Source organism: Leiobunum rupestre, chromosome 11 (assembly GCF_980474605.1).
Source record: "Leiobunum rupestre chromosome 11, qqLeiRupe1.1.hap1, whole genome shotgun sequence".
In the NCBI taxonomy this organism is placed as follows: domain Eukaryota; kingdom Metazoa; phylum Arthropoda; class Arachnida; order Opiliones; family Sclerosomatidae; genus Leiobunum; species Leiobunum rupestre.
The window spans coordinates 5,101,431-5,120,287 of NC_143394.1; positions in this window are offsets into that span (position 1 = coordinate 5,101,431).

Below are 18,857 nucleotides of genomic sequence, written 5' to 3' on the forward strand. Positions count from 1 at the left end.
TAATCTCTACGAAATCCCGATATCCCGCACAAAATAATGGCAAGTGTCCGACCCCTCGACAAAAGTCGAAAATTTGGTTTTCTAGTCTGGAACGAATTGTTTGTTCTCCGTGGAATAAACTAGTTCTTTGTCGAATGCATAAATTACGTTACGAACGGGAAAGGAAAACACTTGTCAAGCTACTTGATATAAGGCTTAATAAATAGACCGTTTTCCGCGGCGCCAAAGCCATTGTGTTTGTGGTTAGGCCTAACGTCGGGAGTGAAAGCTTCCAGCTTCCAAATCTGGGAGAAAGTTTCCAAACACCTGTCCCGTGGCTCAGCGGGCGTTGAATCGCGCGTATCTGCATGGAAATTATCAGCTAGTTTTGCCCACTGTCACCTCATTATATTGATATATTTTTTACCTTATTTCAAAACGAATAGAGTTAAAAAAAAGTTATAGTTGAATCGTAAATTTAAATAAGTAATGGCTTTTAACGCTGTATTTAGTAAGGACGTGTACTGAATCGTTTTATTATCATAAATTAGGAGCTTATTTTATGCAGTATTAGCCTTGAATTCAAGATGCATATTGCTCATTATGAACGAAATATTTGTACAGTGGAAGCATTGTTCCGAGATGGAAAATTGCAACTGGTTAATAGCATGAAAAACTATACAAGGTGTTTCAAAAGTTTATAAAAAAAACTTTTAAGGAGTTGTAGGCCCGTGAGTTGAGATTTCCCCCCATTTTCCTACGATGAGTTAAAAGAGCGCCAGAGAGCTTCAAAGTGTGGCCTACTAGCCCCTGGAAGTAGGCTGCAACAAGCGAAAATTCCAGCAGCAGGGAAATGCGAACATTAAGGTTTGGGTTCGTGTGATAGGTAGAAAAAAGACTTTGTAAACAAATCGAGGTAACCAGCGTAAAAAAGTAAACTTAAACAGTATTTAAAGTCCCTGCTGCTTGGTTTTGCGCTTGTTGCAGCCTACTTCCAGGTGCTAGTTGGCCACACTTTGAAGCTCTCTGGCGCTCTTTTAACTTAAAGTAGGAAAATGGGGAAAAAAACAGGCATATTTCTAAACTCACCCCTATACAACTCCTTCAAATTTTTGCCTAATCATTTGAAACCACCTGTAGATTTTTCAGGACTGGGCAATGTGACCAATAGAGAAAATTATTTTTTTATTAAAGGCATTGTGTTCAAACTTGTACTTTATTGGCTAATATTTTACGGTATTATGGCAAATTAAAGTATACGGTTACTACTCTAAAATAAATACTTAAAACATTTTAATCAAACTATAGTTTTTAGCTTTTTTCGGGCAATATTCCTTTATTATAAAATATTAGACACTTTTTGACATATTTCCCACTATTTTATTTGGTAACACTGACTTGTGAGTGGAAGCTACGAGTGTCAATAACCATACCTATTCAGTATAGCCAATGACTCATTTCTAAATTTAACAAATTTGTTTTCACTGAATTCTGTTTTTCGGAGAAAAGTCAGTTTCCATTGAACTCTAGCGCTTTCGGTGAAAGTTCTATGCTCCTTACAGGATGAAATCCCGTTCGGTTTCAACTAAACTGGAAATCCTGATAAAATTTATTTCCATTTCCACTGATACAATTTCATTCCGTTTCCACTGATTTGAAAAGTTCTATGCATACTAGGATATAATTTAATTCCGTTTCCACTGAATTGAAAAGTCCTAAGCAGGATACAATTCCGTTCCGTTTTTACCGGTTTGAAAATCCTATGCATACTAGGATACAATTCCGCTCCGTTTCTACTGATTTGAAAAGTCCTAAGCATACTAGGATACAATTCCGTTCCGTTTCTACTGATTTGAAAAGTCCTAAGCATACTAGGATACTATTCCGCTCCGTTTCTACTGATTTGAAAAGTCCTAAGCATACTAGGATACAATTCCGTTCCGTTTCCACTGATTTGAAAAGTCCTATGCATACTAGGATACAATTCCGTTCCATTTCCACTGATTTGAAAAGTCCTAAGCATACTAGGATACAATTCCGTTCCGTTTCCACTGATTTGAAAAGTCCTAAGCATACTAGGATACAATTCCGTTCCGTTTCTACTGATTTGAAAAGACCTAAGCATACTAGGATACAATTCCGTTCCGTTTCCACTTATTTGAAAAGTCCTAAGCATACTAGGATACCATTCCGTTCCATTTCCACTGATTTGAAAAGTCCTAAGCATACTAGGATACAATTCCGTTCCGTTTCTACTGATTTGAAAAGTCCTAAGCATACTAAGATACAATTCCGTTCCGTTTCTACTGATTTGAAAAGTCCTAAGCATACTAGGATACAATTCCGTTCCGTTTCCACTGATTTGAAAAGTCCTAAGCATACTAGGATACAATTCCGTTCCGTTTCCACTGAATTGAGAAGACCTGTGTATACTAGGAAAAGGCTTCGTTTGTGCTGAATTCTTAAGTCCTATACCCTTGCCCGATAAGACCCAATTCCGTTTTTTTTAAATACAAAGACCTAGCCTATACCGGATAAAACCCTGTTCCATTTCTACTTACAATTGTTAGTTATAAAGATGTTTCTTCATTTAAGGGTAAGAATCCGTACCAGTTCAAGAGAAAAATTAAAGTATTGACAACTGTCGTCATCGTTGAATTGTCAAAAGACGACGGGCTGGAAAAACGTCACCTGTGTGTTCTTTATATGAAATCTTCTATAGGAAATCTCCAAGAATTAGTATTTCCGATAGCCAGTACCTGAATGTTACTATTTATAAAGTGCTTATTGAAATAATGGAAACTTTTCACGTGTTAATAGAACGTCGTGTTTTTGCTAAGACTTATGATGTCTGGGTAAAGGAAACACTTGTTGCACACCGTACAGGTGAAAAGTTTCCATTATTTCAACAAGCACTATATGAACAGTAACATGCGGGTCCTGTCTCTCGGGAATATTACTCCTTGGCAATTTCCTTGAAGATGTTTTATTGAAGAGTCTATTCACGTCGGAAGACGGCAGTTTTAGGGAACCAATGAGATCCCAGGCTGATTTGATTTTGTTTAAGTGGAATGAGCTTAGTCTTCGACCATGAGAGAGATTCTGAGCAACGAGGAAATAGTCAATTACTTCATTGAACCCTGATAAAATACCCACGTTGACCTACACCTTTTTACTCCCGACAAAGTACCCGCCCCATCAAAGAAAAGCTCCGAAAAATATCGTACAAAGTGGGGACGCAAAGATTATCCCTTGGCTCCGGGGAGAGCGGCCGCCTGCAAATTAAGTAAATTTCCATACAGGAAATGATACAAACGGAAACCTAATTTCTGGAAGTGTTCTCGACCAAAGCTCGACTCTCTTTCCCTTCTCCCGCTTAATGTTTTGTCGCGCCCCCTTTTAGCCGTTTGTCGTTTGGCTCCCCAGGTGGCGTTGGCGCGAAAGGAAGACGCCGAGGCTTAACCGCAATCCGGCGACGCATTTTTGCCCCGCGCCAAATAACGCCGCTCGCGCCATCTCTTTTTCGATCGTCAAATTTAATTTCTCCCCGCCGACTGAAGGCGGCGTTGTTTAGCCAGACGCAATTATAGTTGGCGATGCGGTAGCGTCCGCTTTCGCATTCCCCGCTAAGCCTCGGCACCGCCAACTGCGGCTGACGCGATCGAGGAAGGCACTTTGACTGTCGTAAATGGGAAAATTCGTGAGGCGCGTTGCTCTTAATTCCTTATTAGCATACAGCCAGCGAGAATGAATATTTTTTCTTCCTCTCCGCGAGTCCTTCAGCTGGCGGTGTACCCGGGGAAGAGGCTCGTAAGAATACGAGACAAAAAATAGTTCGTCTTCGGTTTTTTATAAAAAGGGCCCCGGGAGCCTTACAAGCCCGGCTCGAAGGGTAAACTTTTTTCGGGTGGAGGTTCAAAGGGAGGCCTTCTTCGAAAGTTTTATCTTTTATCTTTTCCGACTAGTTTTTTTCGGAGTTTATGGAAATGGCAAAAACTGCGATAAAAATATATAAAGCTGTTTTGCATAAGCTCTGTTTGCCATAGAGCGCCATCTAGCCGTTTCTACTATCTTACACTTTTTTTTGTATTTCTTACTTTTCAAAATTTCTTTCAGTATTTTAGTAAGGTTCTTGTTAGTAACATAACCTCCTGTATATAAATTAGACCTGTTTTGTGCATATTTTTTAAATGGTAAGAACTGAACCTAGCCGCCGCCGCCGAGTTATTTACTTTTCGGTTCATGGCTGACGCCGCCGCCGATAAATTTTAATCCCGCCGCCGAGTTATTTACTTTTCGGTTCATGGCTGACGCCGCCGATAAATTTTAATCCCGCCGCCGAGTTATTTACTTTTCGGTTCATGGCTGACGCCGCCGCCGATAAATTTTAATCCCGCCGCCGAGTTATTTACTTTTCGGTTCATGGCTGACGCCGCCGATAAATTTTAATCCCGCCGCCGAGTTATTTACTTTTCGGTTCATGGCTGACGCCCCCGCCGATAAATTTTAATCCCGCCGCCGAGTTATTTACTTTTCGGTTCATGGCTGACGCCGCCGCCGATAAATTTTAATCCCGCCGCCGAGTTATTTACTTTTCGGTTCATGGCTGACGCCGCCGCCGATAAATTTTAATCCCGCCGCCGAGTTATTTACTTTTCGGTTCATGGCTGACGCCGCCGCCGATAAATTTTAATCCCGCCGCCGAGTTATTTACTTTTCGGTTCATGGCTGACGCCCCCGCCGATAAATTTTAATCCCGCCGCCGAGTTATTTACTTTTCGGTTCATGGCTGACGCCCCCGCCGATAAATTTTAATCCCGCCGCCGAGTTATTTACTTTTCGGTTCATGGCTGACGCCGCCGCCGATAAATTTTAATCCCGCCGCCGAGTTATTTACTTTTCGGTTCATGGCTGACGCCCCCGCCGATAAATTTTAATCCCGCCGCCGAGTTATTTACTTTTCGGTTCATGGCTCACACCGCCGCCGATAAATTTTAATCCCGCCGCCGAGTTATTTACTTTTCGGTTCATGGCTGACGCCCCCGCCGATAAATTTTAATCCCGCCGCCGAGTTATTTACTTTTCGGTTCATGGCTGACGCCGCCGCCGATAAATTTTAATCCCGCCGCCGAGTTATTTACTTTTCGGTTCATGGCTGACGCCGCCGCCGATAAATTTTAATCCCGCCGCCGAGTTATTTACTTTTCGGTTCATGGCTGACGCCGCTGCCGATAAATTTTAATCCCGCCGCCGAGTTATTTACTTTTCGGTTCATGGCTGACGCCGCCGCCGATAAATTTTAATCCCGCCGCCGAGTTATTTACTTTTCGGTTCATGGCTGACGCCGCCGCCGATAAATTTTAATCCCGCCGCCGAGTTATTTACTTTTCGGTTCATGGCTGACGCCGCCGCCGATAAATTTTAATCCCGCCGCCGAGTTATTTACTTTTCGGTTCATGGCTGACGCCCCCGCCGATAAATTTTAATCCCGCCGCCGAGTTATTTACTTTTCGGTTCATGGCTGACGCCGCCGCCGATAAATTTTAATCCCGCCGCCGAGTTATTTACTTTTCGGTTCATGGCTGACGCCCCCGCCGATAAATTTTAATCCCGCCGCCGAGTTATTTACTTTTCGGTTCACGGCTGACGCCGCCGCCGATAAATTTTAATCCCGCCGCCGAGTTATTTACTTTTCGGTTCATGGCTGACGCCCCCGCCGATAAATTTTAATCCCGCCGCCGAGTTATTTACTTTTCGGTTCACGGCTGACGCCGCCGCCGTTAAATTTTAATCCCGCCGCCGAGTTATTTACTTTTCGGTTCATGGCTGACGCCCCCGCCGATAAATTTTAATCCCGCCGCTTTTTTCCCCATCCAAAACACATTTTGGATTTTTTTCCCAAATTTTCAAAATTGAGAAAAAACTTTTGCCCCTTCACACCCAAATCAAATCGGCGCTATGCTCTAAGCTAGCTGCTCAAAAAAATTTACTTCTATAAGTTATCATATCATTAATAGACCCTCCTACGCATTGTAACCCGGCCACCTGAATTAATGGCTTTAAAAGTCGCTTGATGACTTAGGTGGTGCCTTGGGTATTAGCCTAGCTGATTATTATTATTATTATTATTATTATTATTATTATTATTATTATTATTATGTTTAGATATTTCTTCGTCTTTGGAATACTTTCGAAATTTTATTATTATGAAAATATTTTCACTATATTGTACTATCATGGGCTGCACGTAATTCATAACATAACAACCTATTCGCGACCGAAATGACTCTAGGTGGCGTAACGGCGCTAGCTTCTCCAAAAGGTAGCGCCTATGATCTAGCATCTGCTACAGAGAAATTAAGTCATAAGAACGTTTTTTCTTAAATAAACTTAACAAAATTTAAGCAAATGATGCAAAAATTTATAATAAAATGTAATTCACATTATTAAGTCGAATTTACGAATAACGATGAGGAAAAACTAATAGCGTCTGCTTTAGCCGCTACCAAGAATCCATACATCTACTTGGAATGCTATCCTGGCGTATCGCGTATGGTAAGATAACTCTGACGGCTTTGGCGCCACCTACGAGAGAAAAATCCCCTCTGCGCGCGCTCCCCTCTCACGTTGTTGTTTGTTAAGTTAACATAAATATGTCAAAAAAACCGTCAGCCACATCGAGACGAAAATTTGCCACGATAGGCATTCCAAGTAGAGGTATGAATTCCTGCCGATACCTATCTGGGTCACGAATTACATCGGGAAAATGATTTTTTAATTAGTACATATTCCTACGCAGCGTAATTTTAACATTTGACATGTTTATGAAAAGTAGTGCGCGCTATAAATTGTCGAGTCGTGATGAGCTGTACACATCCGCGATTGAGCGGGAAATTATCCCCAATGAAATATCCTAAGGTAAATTTTTCACTTTTTGTGGCCTAGAAATAGTTACTTCTTATGTAAATAATATATATTAAGCTTTTGGTTATACTTAAAGACAGTGACTATCTTGAGACTATCCGGAGGCATTCACAGCCGTGCAGAGGGGGGGGGCAGAGGGAAATCCCCGAGGCCCAGCGAAAAAAGGGCCCGGAAGCATGCCTTTTAGGGACCCCAGTACTATGGGGCCCCTTCACCAGTACTCCCTCTTGAAAATTTCAGTTAAAAGGCCAGCGATGACATCATTTGACACAGGGCCCGAAATGTCTCTGCAGTGCCCTGGGGTGAGGGGTAAGACACTCTCAGATGACTTGTACACCGAGTTCGAGTACTTAGTACTGTTAAAGTTACTGTTACTCTTATTAGCACAGTCAGAGGTACGACAGTGTACACCGAGTTCGCGGAGTGACCTACCCTGGGGACAGAATGGCACGTGAGGGGGGAGTGAAAACGTCACCGTCCTGAGTTTCAATGGCGTCGGAACACGTCAGTTTTAGAGAACCAATGAGAAACCGGGCTGTTTTGATTGCACTTAAAGGGGAGGAGCATGCTGTTAAAAATTCCCGGCCCAAGTAAACCTTTAAAATTCCCGGCCCAAGTTAACCTTTAAAAATTCCCGGCTCAAGTTAACCTTTAAAATTTCCCTGTCCAAGTAAACCTTTAAAAATTCCCAGCCAAAGTTAACCTTTAAAAATTCCCGGCCCAAGTAAACCTTTAAAATTTCAAGGCCCAAGTAAACCTTTAAAATTTCCCTGTCCAAGTAAACCTTTCAAATTTCAAGGCCCAAGTAAACCTTTCAAATTTCCCGGTCCAAGTAAACCTTTAAAATTTCCCAGCCCAAGTAAACCTTTAAAATTTCCCGGACCAAGTAAACCTTTAAAATTTCCCGGCCCGAGTTATAACCTTTAAAAATTCCCGGCCCAAGTAAACCTTTAAAAATTCCGGGCCAAAGTAAACCTTTAAAAATTCCCGGCCCAAGTAAACCTTTAAAAATTCCGGGCCAAAGTAAACCTTTATAAATCCCCGGCCCAAGTTAACCTTTAAAATTTCCCGGCCCAAGTAAACCTTTAAAATTCCCGGCCCAAGTAAACCTTTAAAAATTCCGGGCCAAAGTAAACCTTTAAAAATTCCGGGCCAAAGTAAACCTTTAAAAATTCCCGGCCCAAGTAAACCTTTAAAAATTCCCGGCCCAAGTAAACCTTTATAAATCCCCGGCCCAAGTTAACCTTTAAAATTTCCCGGCCCAAGTAAACCTTTAAAATTCCCGGCCCAAGTAAACCTTTAAAAATTCCCGGCCCAAGTAAACCTTTAAAAATTCCCGGCCCAAGTAAACCTTTAAAAATTCCCGGCCCAAGTAAACCTTTAAAATTCCCGGCCCAAGTAAACCTTTAAAAATTCCGGGCACAAGTAAACTGTTAAAAATAACAAACCCGTACCTGCTAGTATGAAAAAAATACTAGTATGTTCTCAGTTATTGAAATATGTTCCTTGTATCGTCAGTTCTCCAAATAGTAAAGAGCGTAATGCGAACAAAACCACGTGGCAAGTATTTAGTATAAATATATGGTCGGATTAATTGGAACGGGGGGGCGAAACGGATGACGAGGGGTCGAGGGTGGGGGATAGTGTTGGTTCCGGAGATCGGATTTAAGTTGGCCCGGATTAGGAGCCCCGGAAAAGAGCGAGACTCGAATTATCATCTTCCGGGGGAGTGAGCTTCGACAACCTCGCTCTCCGTCGCCGCCAGGGGTCGTTCGGGGCGAATCCCCTCTCCCTCAAATCTCGGAGACACACAATAGGGGGAAGGGGGGGGGGTGGCGATGGGTGCAGCGCGGGGAAAGTCATTGAAAGGGGCGCAGTTAACGTAATTAATTTTCGATTGCCTCCGATGAAGAGCGAACCTGGCGCACCGGAGTTTCGCGGGACGGCGGGCCAATCGCTTCTACTACAGAGACCCCTGGCGCCGCGATAATGCGGAGGGTGCGCCGGGAACGACCCGATATAAAGTTGGACATTGAAGCTAATGCCCGTAAACGATCGCGTTGTAAAGCTCCAATATTTACGGTGGATCACCTAATTTGTCATTTCTGCCACTAGGTGTAACAGAAGCTATAGGGGTAACTGGCGCTAGTTAGGTTAAAAACATGTTAGCATATATATATGTCCCTTTTTTAGTACTATAATTTAACAACACAAGATGGCACTTAAAATGTGCGGGGAGAAGACGTAATAAATCTTAAATAAATAAATACACTTGCATCACTGATACCGTCTGATACCGTTATCCAGTTAAATAATGTTTTTATTAGTCCGAATAGCTACCTAATTGGGGGGGGGGGCTAGAATAAAAAATAAAAATAATTAAAGCCAAAAATTAGTGGATTCAAATTACAGCTAGAGAATAGACAACTAGGTTTCAATGGCGAATCAAACGGGGCGTAGCGATAGTTTTCGGTCGCGAATAGCTTCTTTGTGCACCGACTGTTTAACCTATAGTGCTACCTATTAAAAATGAAGGTTTATAAAACGACTAAAATTGATCTTTTGATTAATTTGAACCATTTAGGTATTTTTAGAACTTTTAAATACCCATTTAATTCCCTTAAACGAAGAGACCAATTTTGAGACTAGTATTTGATACTACGTTATTTCCTTTTAGAATATTTTCTTTAAAATAAACAAGAAATTCCAATCAAGTGGAATAATTAACAACAGTTAAGTCTTTAAAAGTGTGGTTACAGATTTTAAATATAGGGGTTATCGATTAAGGCGTCAAGATACGCTTGCTCAAATAGGGGAGTCGAGATACTTAAATGACATTTTATGTTTCGCAATTACCTTTGCGGCTATTGTCCTCGAGCGCAAACCAGCTTAATCTGGCCATGTTAATGGTTAATATATAGAGTCGTATTGAATAATTAAATGGTCTCAAAATAGAGTTTAAAGGTCTAACTTGTTACCGTTTATGAAGTAAAATGGATTAAACAAAGTGTAAATTAAGTGCTTAAACACTCCACAAAAGGACTGAATTTGGAGAGCGGAAGGTTTAAATTTGTTCTATGGCTATACCTTGAAAAAGTCTTAACCACTTTAGAGGTCTGAAATAAAACCTTTATTTTTAATCGTGGTGAATTTAAGCCAATATAAAATGACCGAGGCCTTTTTCCGGAACATTTTCCGTATTTTTCCGAAAAAATAAAAAAAGTTTTCATTCCATGATTAGTCTAATATTGTTTGCAAATTTAAATAAAGCAGAATTTGCGTCACTTTTTTTTTCAAATCTAAAAGTAAAACTAAACCTCTAGACTAGTTTAAACTGATTAACAATGTAACACTATTAATGTTTTGTAGTATCTTCGATTAACAATAGTAGTGCCTACCTTTATATATCACTCTATAACGTTCCGCGTGCATTTCCTAAGTGTTTTTTACGGGTTCTGCCTTGAAGAAGGCTACGTGTTACGGGAGTTTCGGAAATTCTCCGTTAACTTCGCCGAAGCGGCGCTGCTGTCGCAAAATTTATTTGCTTGTCAGATTTAATCCAAGTGATATATGAAGGTAGGCACTACTATTGTTAATCCAAGGTAGTATGCTTACTGTGATTAGCCATTTTATATCGATAAAAAATTAAAAACATTAAAAACCCTTAAAATGTAATTTATGTTTCAATTTTTTATTTTTCCGATTTGCGAAAATTTTCCGCATTTATTTTTCTGGAAATTTAACAACACTGCTTTGAAGTAAAACCCATATTTCCCGTAAGAAAGTATAGCCTATTGCGTACGCGTCTATAGATGTTTTTCGTAGACGTATCTTGGTACTTGCTCAATCTCTGTATTGAAAGACACATTTTTTCGCGTATAGAGAATTCTGTCGTCGATTCAATGACGGAGGGTGATAAAAAGCAATCTACAAAATGCGTTTACGCTTTATTATTGATGAAGTTAAGCAACCCAAGTTAGAAACGGGAACGTCCACGCATTCCTAGCGCTTTGGTAGCGTTTCGTCAAGTGAACATGGCAGTGCTCTCAAAGCCGCCGAAGTTCCCGTTAAAACATTGCTGAATATCACTCTGTAAGGATGACAATATCTCTCCGGCGCCGCAGATTGGAAATGATTCTGATTTAAGGGGAGGATAACCAGCCTGGGACAGAATGGCAGATATGAGGGACGGAGATTAGATTGCCCTTTGTCCGGGTAAACCGATTGCCACTGACGGGGCATGCCCGGCCAACGTCCACTAGGGTCATGCGGGTAGACCATCTTTTATGAAGTAAATAAAATAAATATACAGAGACTTTCCCTTCAATATTACTAAATATTTAGTAGGGGACTACACTTTTAGCTATTGCGTTACGCTCTGCTGAGTGCTTTGGAATCAAGAAAGTACTGAAAAGGGTCGAAAAATATTTCTACGATTTTGTCAAAACTCCATTTCCCCAAAAGGGATAACCCAGTTTGACCAAAAGTAAATAGGGGGAGAAAGTCTATCACTGCCTTCAGATTTTACCTTCCACCATGCTTGACACCCTTTTTAAAGAGCTAGTGATCACGTGATATTTCTAACCAATAAGGATAGCGCAGTACGCGCGAAGCAGTGCATTTGTGGTATTCCGGTCCGCGCTCAAGATGAAAATTTTGAATTTTATTCCCTGGCAGCCATGTCACCGCCTCGCGATTTCAAATAGTCTCTCTGTCAAATGATGACCATTATTTCCTTCGATAACGGTTGATTTTAATTAATAATTACTATATCAATTGTAAAATAAACAAAAACAACTCGTAGCTATATCTATTATTTCAGTTAAACTTGCAAATTGTTAGGCCTTAACATCGTAGATATACCAATTAGTACCGATCTCTGCTCTTAGATGGCGCCACGCTCTCCACGATTTAAGTGAACGTTTTTCTAGTTACGGTTTATATCTTTTCAAAAGTCGTGTTATTATTTTTAAAAAGTCGCATTTTAGTTTCTATCATATATCTACTTTATTTAGGAACTAATTTAACCAAATTATCGAAAGCAAAAGTTTAATATTGACGTATTTTATAGAGAACTATTTTTCATCGTGGCGGAGTACAACCGATACCTTTGTGTCCCTGTAAAGAGGCTAGGGGGAAGTCATTTCCGAAGCCCAAAAATTTTACCCCTCAAATAAGACGTCGGGCGGTTGGACCCAAGTACCAGACTTTCTCCCCCTATTTACTTTTGGTTTGACTAACAAGGAGCCGACCCGAGGTGATTTTCACCGATTTGGTTTAAAGCAAGTGTTGGCTCTAGGTGAAGTAGCTCTTTTTTCAACAGATGTCGCTAGCGTCGAAATCAAAACCAAAGGCGGGACATAAAAATATGCTTCGCGTTGATTGGCTCGTTTGTAAATTTGTCAATAACTTCAATTATAGTAATCGTTTACAATATATATTATATGGGATATATAATTTGGGTTAAAGTTCACAAAGTAGAGTAAAAGTGGTCTAAATATAATACTCTATAATGGCTCTCTGACGACGTTATTGTTTCGCTATTTTGAATTTAAGCTTCCGTTCCCATTAATAGATGGCTCCACGCTCTCCGCGAAAGTAATTTTTTTCGAAGATTCGAATAGATTCATGGCCATCTCTAATAACAGGGGCCTTTTCATAATACAGGTGGCAATGATAGAGCCGACAGTTGCTTTAAATTCGGGGGATAGGTAGACCTTTCCCAAAAGGAAAAGTTTCGATGGGCTTTAGTTTTGCCATAGCATTGTCAAAAATGTTTTTGATTTCTTAAAATCTACTTTTCCCAATAGAAATTAACATGAAGAAATCGCTGATTTTGGGGGGGGGGGGGGAATATTTAAAAATAAATTGTACATTGGGTAAATTCAGGTTAATTTGGGTAAAATTTTGTCAATTTACACATTATACTAATATTTACCGAAATGTACATGCATATACCCATTTTTATTTTATTTTATTTTATTTTATTTTATTTTATTTTATTTTATTTTATTTTATTTTATTTTATTTTATTTTATTTTATTTTATTTTATTTTATTTTATTTTATTTTATTTTATTTTATTTTATTTTATTTTATTTTATTTTATTTTATTTTATTTTATTTTATTTTATTTTATTTTATTTTATTTTATTTTATTTTATTTTATTTTATTTTATTTTATTTTATTTTATTTTATTTTATTTTATTTTATTTTATTTTATTTTATTTTATTTTATTTTATTTTATTTTATTTTATTTTATTTTATTTTATTTTATTTTATTTTATTTTATTTTTTTTTTTTTCAGTTTAAGCTTACTCACTTTGGAGTAAGCGTTTATTTAAAAAAAAACCTTTTTAAAATTTACAAAGCATGAAATAAAAACAATTAACAAAAAGCAACAAACAACATTTTCAACAACTTTTTCATAACTCTAAAATTTACAGTTTAAGAAGGTGACGCCATTTTCTTCTTTAACTAAACCACTGGATATAAAATCTGGGTAGAGCGATATGTTATATTTTTTGAAACATTCCTTTTCCATGTGTGAGAATTTCAATAAACGCGATACAAAATGATTTTCAATAAGGCTTAAACAGTCATCTGTACAATTATTCATTTTTTTGTGATAACTAAAATAAATAGAAAGCTTACATATACCGAAAATTATTTTAGTAATGCTAGTAAATGGTTTAACACTTGGTCTATAAATCCAGTAATTTACTTCATTTAATTTAAAATCCTTATCGTAGTTTCTGATTAAAATTTCTATTTTGTTTAAAAAGGTTAAAATTATTGGACATTTAAGAAACATATGTTTAGTATCGCCTACAGTATAATTACAGAACGGGCACTCTGGTTTTAATCCGTATAATTTGGAAGCTAACTGAGGGGTTATTACAAAACTGTACAACAGACGCCAAAGAATATTGCTTTCATGATAAGTGAATGAACTACTCCAAATAATTTTACAGTTTATATTGCACAAGTCTGGATTTTCAAGATACTCATTTACTATCTCGAGTGGTTTTTGTTTGTAAAAGGTCGGCACTGGATTTAAAAAGGATTGTAATTTGGAGTTTTCACAGTTCACTATAAGTTCATTTTCACAATCATCAATATTTAGTTCTAAAAGAAAGTTTAGAGATATTGGCTCTCCCAGATTTTCTTTATCGAAAAACTCTGGCGGGAATTCACGAAAAAGATCCGTTTTGATCATAGTGGTTTGACGCGTCAACGCTCGTGTTGTTGCGGCACTGAGATTTTGTCCATTGTTTGAAAATTCAAAAGAGTTTTCCTCGGTGTTGAAAATGTTACGAAAAAATAGGAAACCATCTGATTTCCATTTAGGGTGGTATAATGGGAGGCTTAAGAAGGGGCACTTCCAGATCGGTAAATTTAGTAAACTTGAAAGATTAGAGGGCTTAGTCAGAACAATTGGTAGTGATTTCCAAAAGGTAAAAAGACTTTGATAGTAGCTCGGTAAGTTGTCCAGTAATGGGATATAATCCTTAAGACTAAGAATTGAAAAGTCAATATTCATGTTATTTGTTGATTTCAAATAATGTATTAGGAACTCGAGTTCAATAGTATGACCTCTAGATTCTAATGATTTTTTTATTTTGGTAAAGGCAAATTTCTTCCATTGAATGTTTAAGTTCAGTAGACCGAAACCTCCTTCGAATGTTCTTAGAGTTGTGAACTTGGCCTTACACCAGTGCTTATTTTCATTTTGCCAGATAACTTCTAAGCATTTTTTTTGAACCGACTCTGATAAATCATTAGGTATTTCCATGTGAGGTAGCAAATAATTAATTTTACTTTGAATACTGTTACATAATTGAGCTCTTGCTTTGTACGATAAGTTTTTTACGATGCGTTTAGCGTTTTCTAACGATATATAGATGTCACTGGATATTTTTTTTAAAGATTCGCACCAGAAATCTTTCCCTATTGAAAAAACTAAGCCGAGAATTTTAATTTTCTTGCTGCTCCATGAGATCCCCAGAGGAGAGTCGGTTCTGCCCTTCCATTTACCAAGCCAGAGGCCGCTGCTCTTTTCTAGATTGAAACTAGCATTGCTAGCTCTTCCGTATCTTAGACATTCCGTTTTAATAATACTAAATCCATTTTCTGCTGTCACGAAATTACTAGAGTCGTCAGCGAAAGATTGAAGAACTAGCGGTTTTGACAGGAACGGTAAATTTACTGATTCTTTTTGTAATTTGTCTCGGAGATGACATAAAAAAGGCTCCAACGATAGATTAAAGAGATAGGATGACAGGGGGTCGCCTTGTCTTATACCTTTTGAAATTTTAAATTTTGAGGTTATGACATTGTTTAATTTTACTCTTGCTTCGGCAGTTGAATAGGTTTTTTTTACGAAGTTAGAGATTAATAGGCCGAGCCCAGTGTGATCTAATATTTTATACAGGTAGTTATGGTTTACTCTATCGAACGCTTTCACCTGATCCAGGGAAACTATAGCCAGAGGAGAGTTGTGTTTTTCAAAATATTGTATTACATCTCTAACTATTGCTATGTTAGAAGAAATACTGCGACCTGGAATGCTAGACGTTTGATCTTCATTTATTAAGATGCCTATTACTTTACGAATACGGTTCGCTAGAACTTTGGATAGTATTTTATAGTCCGTGTTCAAAAGTGAAATTGGTTTTTATTTTATTTTATTTTATTTTATTTTATTTTATTTTATTTTATTTTATTTTATTTTATTTTATTTTATTTTATTTTATTTTATTTTATTTTATTTTATTTTATTTTATTTTATTTTATTTTATTTTATTTTATTTTATTTTATTTTATTTTATTTTATTTTATTTTATTTTATTTTATTTTATTTTATTTTATTTTATTTTATTTTATTTTATTTTATTTTATTTTATTTTATTTTATTTTATTTTATTTTATTTTATTTTATTTTATTTTATTTTATTTTATTTTATTTTATTTTATTTTATTTTATTTTATTTTATTTTATTTTATTTTATTTTATTTTATTTTATTTTATTTTATTTTATTTTATTTTATTTTATTTTATTTTATTTTATTTTATTTTATTTTATTTTATTTTATTTTATTTTATTTTATTTTATTTTATTTTATTTTATTTTATTTTATTTTATTTTATTTTATTTTATTTTATTTTATTTTATTTTATTTTATTTTATTTTATTTTATTTTATTTTATTTTATTTTATTTTATTTTATTTTATTTTATTTTATTTTATTTTATTTTATTTTATTTTATTTTATTTTATTTTATTTTATTTTATTTTATTTTATTTTATTTTATTTTATTTTATTTTATTTTATTTTATTTTATTTTATTTTATTTTATTTTATTTTATTTTATTTTATTTTATTTTATTTTATTTTATTTTATTTTATTTTATTTTATTTTATTTTATTTTATTTTATTTTATTTTATTTTATTTTATTTTATTTTATTTTATTTTATTTTATTTTATTTTATTTTATTTTATTTTATTTTATTTTATTTTATTTTATTTTATTTTATTTTATTTTATTTTATTTTATTTTATTTTATTTTATTTTATTTTATTTTATTTTATTTTATTTTATTTTATTTTATTTTATTTTATTTTATTTTATTTTATTTTATTTTATTTTATTTTATTTTATTTTATTTTATTTTATTTTATTTTATTTTATTTTATTTTATTTTATTTTATTTTATTTTATTTTATTTTATTTTATTTTATTTTATTTTATTTTATTTTATTTTATTTTATTTTATTTTATTTTATTTTATTTTATTTTATTTTATTTTATTTTATTTTATTTTATTTTATTTTATTTTATTTTATTTTATTTTATTTTATTTTATTTTATTTTATTTTATTTTATTTTATTTTATTTTATTTTATTTTATTTTATTTTATTTTATTTTATTTTATTTTATTTTATTTTATTTTATTTTATTTTATTTTATTTTATTTTATTTTATTTTATTTTATTTTATTTTATTTTATTTTATTTTATTTTATTTTATTTTATTTTATTTTATTTTATTTTATTTTATTTTATTTTATTTTATTTTATTTTATTTTATTTTATTTTATTTTATTTTATTTTATTTTATTTTATTTTATTTTATTTTATTTTATTTTATTTTATTTTATTTTATTTTATTTTATTTTATTTTATTTTATTTTATTTTATTTTATTTTATTTTATTTTATTTTATTTTATTTTATTTTATTTTATTTTATTTTATTTTATTTTATTTTATTTTATTTTATTTTATTTTATTTTATTTTATTTTATTTTATTTTATTTTATTTTATTTTATTTTATTTTATTTTATTTTATTTTATTTTATTTTATTTTATTTTATTTTATTTTATTTTATTTTATTTTATTTTATTTTATTTTATTTTATTTTATTTTATTTTATTTTATTTTATTTTATTTTATTTTATTTTATTTTATTTTATTTTATTTTATTTTATTTTATTTTATTTTATTTTATTTTATTTTATTTTATTTTATTTTATTTTATTTTATTTTATTTTATTTTATTTTATTTTATTTTATTTTATTTTATTTTATTTTATTTTATTTTATTTTATTTTATTTATTTATAACAAAATTTACAGCAAAATACCTTTTAATAACTTGATTATAGTTATATTTAAATTTATTTAATGGAATGAACTACACTGCAAATTCGAAAGATTCTTGCATCTTACATAAAACCATCCCGGTGAATTGCGTTTTCTCGAATGGAAATTAATAAAAATTAATCATTAATGATCTAAACAATATCCGCTTATCAAGTTTTCTAAAATTTTGTATAAATTTCTAAAGGTGATTCAAGTTTGAAGCTCTAAAATGTATTCTAAATTTATATTTCTAATTTTTCTATGTACTGCACAAGGTATAAAACTTTAAATAAATTTCTTTGGGTCTTTGGAGAAAAAAATTATATCGAAGATGCTATGACCGTGTGAAATAAAAGTTGTTTTCTCCCTGAACATCGGTGCCTGGCGTGTAGAACACTTTTACAGGTGCAAGTAGATAAAATATCGACCACATCCTTAGGAAGCTTTTTGTTTATTGTATATCCAAAAATAATCTTACAAAATTTCGTATGTTCTTGTGGAAAACGTTGGATAAAAAAAAATTGTGCTGATTTTATAATATATTTCATCGGCAAAATATGGTTTATCAATCTCTATAATTGTGGACATGTTTTATTATTATTAATGTACTAAATGTAATTCTCTCGTAGGCCTAAGATATATATTTACTACTGCTAAATTTCTTCATTTTACAAGCGTACATCAAACAAAATCTGAATACCCACATTTTTGAGTTAGCACATTTTCGCGATGAGTGTTTATCCTTAATTGAATTACAGTTTCAGTCTGACTTGGTTAAGAAGTTAGGGAATAAATTATGGGAAAACAATAGGGTCCGTTTAATTGCGTCAGGGATGAAAAACAAAAGATGAACAGCGGCTTGACGCGATAAAGTCGAAAAGCGCCAAGGCCCGATTCGAGCGAACGTAAACAAAGCGCTCAGCCGGATGCGGCCACTGAGCGGGCGGCGCCTGGGATTTCGCGTCGCCGGCCGAAAATCTTCTCGTTCGGTTCTTCACTCCGCATCGATTCGGGCCTTTGTCTCGCGTCGAGGCAGACAAGTTCATTTAATTAAGTTATTCTAATTTGTCGAATCTCGAGGGCTGCTGTCGGAGAGCTCATCTGGCGTCGGCCTCCTCAGACGGCCTTTTCAGGTGCTCAATACTCGAATATGCTAATTTGTACACGGCCCTGTTTCAAAAACAGAACTAACCAAAACTCAGGACCTAAATGCGGTACCTTCCGTTGTACACTATTCTTACTATTCTTACTTCTTAGATCAGTTTTCAGTAAGATTATTTATCTGAGTAGGAATTTTGGTTTCA